The 5,609-nt window shown below is 43.0% G+C and overlaps 1 pseudogene; it reads left to right on the forward strand.

Moving 5' to 3' along the window:
- Window positions 1-1,364: 1,364 nt before the first annotated feature.
- Window positions 1,365-1,729, forward strand: LOC103087042 (peptidyl-prolyl cis-trans isomerase FKBP1A pseudogene; annotated as a pseudogene).
- Window positions 1,730-5,609: the final 3,880 nt, after the last annotated feature.

Here is a 5,609-nt window from a genome sequence, read left to right on the forward strand (position 1 = left end):
CTTTGGCTGATCTTTAAATTCCTCACAGCCTCATCACACTCCTATGATAAGGACCTCAAACACTGAGGCTGGTGGTCCACTGGAATACAAATTGCTCATTTATTTCTCCAAGAACTCAGGCCCCACCGTTCACACATATGCACACATTCAGTTGTTCTGAGAGGGCTAAGTAAATGGAATGATTTAGAGTAGGAACTCTTTTATTTGCTGTTTCTTGTAGTTGTTGTTGGTTGGTATTTTTCAAAGCCTCCAAAAGAGAAGTGTGCTTACTTCATTCAGGATGGGCAACTTAGAAAAAGATTTATTTTCTTCCGTAGTTTTTATCAAAAGAAAGAAACTGGAAAAAAATAAAAGAAGCAGAGATTTTATATGCAGCAGACCTAGACAATATTCCTACCACTGCCACTTACAGATGACGGCATAGAACATCATTTCTTCTATCTGACTTATAAAATGGAGTAATAATCCCTATCATTCTTACCTCACAGAATGGTTATGACAGTCTGATGGGGTAATAAATATGAAATTTCTCTGGAAAATATAAAGCAGTTTTGGGTATAAATTTTTCTTGCTAATACAATATTCTGCATCCCTGGCATTTCACATGATACTATGTAATTGCTGTTATTACTAATAGATTTTATAGTACTATTCATTTATTCAAAATGCTTTTCTTGAGCACTTGCTTTTTTACAGGCATTATACTAGGAATTGGAAGTACAGAAATATACCAGACACAATTGTTTTCCTGGGGGTGTGAATCTGTTGAGGTATATTTATAGGTTTATTAAGTTTTGGTGGTGGAAGAGTAGTGATTGGACTGGGAATTCAACCACCACGTTTTGCCAGTAATTTGGAAATTATTATGCTATTTATGTATGGAGTTGTATCAGTAAAATTGGTGAAGTAGGCAGCTCCAAACTCCTATCCCCCTATAGAAACATTGAAAAATAAGTAGAAAGAGTCAGAACTAACTTTGTCAGAGCTCTGGAAAATAGTCAAATGTTTATAGTAACCAAGCAAATGTGGAATCAAGAAAAAACCAACTTAAAAATTGTAGAAAAGCTTTATAGTGTTTTTATTCACCTTGCCTCACCCACCCCCAGATCAGCTGTAGTCTTGAAGATGGAAGCCCCTATTCCCAGTGTGAGACCCTGGTCCCTGGTTGCAGAGGGAGCAGACAAAATCTCATTTGCAAATTACTGTGTTAGTCTCTTCTAACCTGCCTGAAGACTACCTGAAAGAGTGATGCAAAGTGTTCGTATCTGTTTCGCTTAACTTGCAACTCAGAGTGGAAGAGCAGCAGGCATAATTTGAAAACATTGTGAGTGTGGATAAAAAATATGCAGTCGTCAAGGTCAAAAAGTTACAGGCCAGCTCGCCCAGCATCCGCAGCTGCCGCTGCTATGGGAGTGCAGGTGGAGACCATCTCCCCCGGAGATGGGCTTACCTTCCCGAAGTGCAGCCAGACCTCCGTGGTGCGCTACAAGGGGATGCTTGAAGATGGAAAGAAATTCTATTCGTCCCAGGACAGAAACAAGCCCATTAAGTGTGTGCTGGGCAAGCAGGAGGTGATACGAGGCTGGGAAGAAGGGGTTGACCAGATGAACGGGGGTCAGAGAGCCAAGCTATCTCCCCAGACTATGCCTATGGTGCCACTGGGCACCCAAGCATCCTCCCACCAAATTCCACTCTCCTCTTTGGCGAGGAGCTTCTAAAACTGGAATGACAAGAATGACCTCCTCCTTGAGCTCCCCACTCTTGGATGTGCCATGGAAGGATCTGGCGCCTCCAGATGCACGCAGCAAGTCCATACGGAGCTTTTCCTGATGTTCCAGTACACTGTATAAACATCTTCCCTGACAATGTGTTCTGTCACCGGCTTTGCTCTTCCCCTTTATCTTCGTATGTGTGTTGACCTGAACTATATGCCATAAACCTCAAGTTACTCATTTTAGTTTGTTTTTGTTCTGAGGTGAAGATTGAGTTTCAGTCCTTTGGATATAGATTTCCAGTTAAGTATTAGTCAAGTATTAACAGCACAAATCATGGGTTAACTTTAGAATAGGAATTGGTATTGGGGGGGTGCAAGAATCTTTATTTTATTTTATTTTTGGATGAAAGTTTTATCTATTATATATTAAACATTCTTGCCGCTGTGCTGCAAAGCCATAGCAGATATGAGGCGCTTTTGAGGACCGAATTATTCTCCAAGTTGAGAGATGTCCTTGGGTTGAATTAAAAGCCCTACCCAAAACTAAAGTGGGAAGGGGGAGAACCTTTGTCCCCACTGCCCCACCTCCACCCTCCCCTTAAACCTTCTGCCTTTTGAAAGCAGATCATTTTCACTGAGATGTTGGACTCTACAGGTGTCTATCCCCAGGCCAGCAGGGATCTCTGAAGCTTTCTTCATGGCCTGGCTTTTTCCATCCTGTGGTTTTTCTAATGGATATTCAGGATTTTTGTAATCTCATAGCTATCCAAAGCTCCACTTTCTAAATTTTAAGAACTTTAATTGAAAGTTAAATTGGCAGTGCTGTTCTTAGACACTTAACACCCATGAAAGCCCAGTCATCATGACAAATCCTTGAGTGTTTTCTTAAGAAAATGATGTTGGTCAGCACAGCTTCAGCATCTCCTGTTTTTTGTTGCTTAGCTCTCCCTGCTGATCTCACAGTTTCCTGGCTTCTCCTTCCCCCTTCTTACCCCTTTGCTGTCCTTTGTAGTGATTTGGTGAAAGAAATTGCTGCCTACTCCCCCCAACACACACACTACATATGAATTTCAAGTTTTGTTATTGCAATAAAAGTGCTTTATGCTGGCTTTTCTCAAAAAAATAAAAGGTCAAAATATTACAGTTGAACGTTCCAATTCAAGATGGAGATGTAGGAAAATCCTGAACTCACCATCTCACAGAGACACACTGAATTACAACTATATATAGAACAATTTCCCCAGGAAAAAATTAAAGGCTAGCAACGTGACCCCTTCACGCTGGGAAAATGAGAAAGCAAACACACACACACACAGTGAAACAGATAGGAAAGGCTGAGAAACAATCTTGCTGTAAACCCCACCTCTGGTGGGGCAACATTCAATCAGGAGGGAACTCAAAACCCAGAGCTTCAACCTGAGGAGCATAGGATTCATATCCCACATTGGAAACCACAACTTTTAAGACCCAGCTCCTGAGAGATGAGCCCCCAAAACATCTAACTTTGAAAACTCATGCCCATGAGACATGTTGCTGTGATGAACTGAGAAATGGCTCTTAAAGGGCTTGTGCACAGATTCACCTGCCTTAGGGTCCAGCGCAGAAGCACCCTTTTGAAAAGTGCCCAGATGTATGTTAAGGAGACTCATTTGCTAATTTTAAAGTGTTGATCTGAGAAGCAGGAGCATGCTGGGGTACTCTCCAGGGATGGAGGCTGATGAACATTATCTTTCTGTTCTCTCTTTGCCTTACTAAATCCAGCAGGCATCATCTTTTTATTTTCCTTTCCAATGAGTGCCATCTGTATGCTCCAGCTGGTGGACACCATCTTCCATGTTCTCCCTCTGCCTTGCTAAAGCTGGCAGGTGCCATATAATTCTTTTTCTTTCCTTTTTCTTTCTTTTTATTTTTCCCCTTTCTTTTCTTTCTTCTTTTATTGGTAGGTGCCACCTTGGCACTCCTCTTCTGCCTTATTCCAGCCAGTGGGCACCATCTCCACACTCTCCCTCTACTCTGCTCCAGAGCACCAGTATCTCTCAGAGGAGAGCTTCTACAGGCATCTGGTGCCCTTGTTTTTACATCTGGTGACCTGGTTTTTGCAGCTGCCACCCAGGGGACACCCCTTGACTGCCTGGCCTATGAAGCCCAGGGGAACATGTGTTCCTGGGTTCCATGGGACTGTAAAAATTTGGAAGACAGTTCTAGGCAGGCTACCACCCCCAGGGTACTATACAGAGAGCAGACTAAAACTTATACTCTAAGGCTTTCTGTGAAAGAGGTCTATTTACATGTTCAGGAGCTATGGCCTCCGGGGCAGGCTCCTGGTTTGGTACACTTACAAGGGCCTGTGGAGGTGCTCTCAGAGAATGGAGGCTGGTGGATATAATCTTTGTGCTTCCCTCTGCCTCACTTGCTGGTATCTTCCAGAAAGGAGCTTATACCCTAGTTTGGTGTCCTGATTTTTGTGGATGCTGCCAGGTGACACCTCTACATCGCCTGGATCTGGTGTTTATGAGACATATAACTGTGGGTCTCACAGGATTGTAGCCAATTGCAAAAGTATTCTTAAACAGCTACGACCCCAGGGCGCAGCAAGAGGTAACAGCTCCAGGAGCTCAGTCTTACTGTGAAAGAGGCCTATTAGTTCACTGTCATAGCTGCAGCCCAAGGGTCATTTTTCTAATTAAGCACACATGTAAGGGTTGAATGTAAACTTTTCCTGACACTTTGAAGGGAGGAACTATCTTCATGCTCTCCCTCTGCCTTACTCCAGAGGACCAGCATGTCTCAAAGGGGAGCACTTATATATGTCTGGTGCCCCAGTTTTTATGCCTGGTGCCCTGGTTTTTGTTACTTCTGCCCAAGGGATAACCGTTGATCACCTGGCTCTGGTGGCCATGGGAACTTGGTTTCCTGGGTCCCACAGGACTGTAACAATCAAAGAGATAGTTATTGGCAGGCTACCACACCCCAGCAACTGCACAAACAGCAGATTGAAACCCCCAAAGCCTTTCTGTGAAAGAGGCTTGTCCTGGAGCTACAGCCTTAGGAGCAGGCATCAGGTTTGGTACATACCTCGACTATGAGGGTGTTCTTAGGGAACGTAGGCCAGGGGACACCATCTTTGCACTCACCTTTAGCCTCACTAAAGCTCATTGGTATCTTTCAGAAAGGAGCATATACACATGCCTGGAGCCCCAATTTTTGTGACTGACACTCAGGGGACATCTCTTGATTGCCTGGCTCTGGTGGCTAGTGAAGCTTAGGCTTGCAGTCCCAAAGAACTCTATGTATATGAATTGTTTAAGAGCTGCTGCTTGAGGATCTGGTTTCCAGCCAGCCTGAATCTAGGTACGGACTGAGATCCTCCCCTTTGGGACATTGACAGGTCTTGGCATAGTCTCAACTACTGAAAGTCACTAAAAATAAAATGCGCTGCTTGCAAAATCACAAAGACTTGAGAGACTAACAAGAGCTAGGGCAAGGATGAGTAATATTTCATCTCCAATACAAGGCCAATCCTTCAAGTCTGGGATAGGTGGTTGTTTCATCAAATGCATAAACCAACACAGAAAGTCAAGCAAAATGAAGAAGCAGAGACATATACTCCAAATGAAAGAACAAGATAAAATCTCAGAAAACCTTAAATAAAGGAGATGAGTAATTTACCTGATAAAGAGTTCAAACTAATTGTCACAAAAGTGCTCACCAACCTCAGGAGAAGAATGGATGAACACAGTGAGAACTTCAACAAAGAGATAAAAAATATAAGAAAGTACCAAAAAAAGTCACACAGCTGAAGAATAAAATAACTGAACTGAAAAATATACTACAGTGGTTCAATAGCAGACAGATGAAACAGAAAAAAGGTTCAGAAGACTGGGCAGTGGAAGTC

Source organism: Lipotes vexillifer, unplaced genomic scaffold (assembly GCF_000442215.2).
Source record: "Lipotes vexillifer unplaced genomic scaffold, Lipotes_vexillifer_v1.1 scaffold346, whole genome shotgun sequence".
Classification (NCBI taxonomy): Eukaryota; Metazoa; Chordata; class Mammalia; order Artiodactyla; family Lipotidae; genus Lipotes; species Lipotes vexillifer.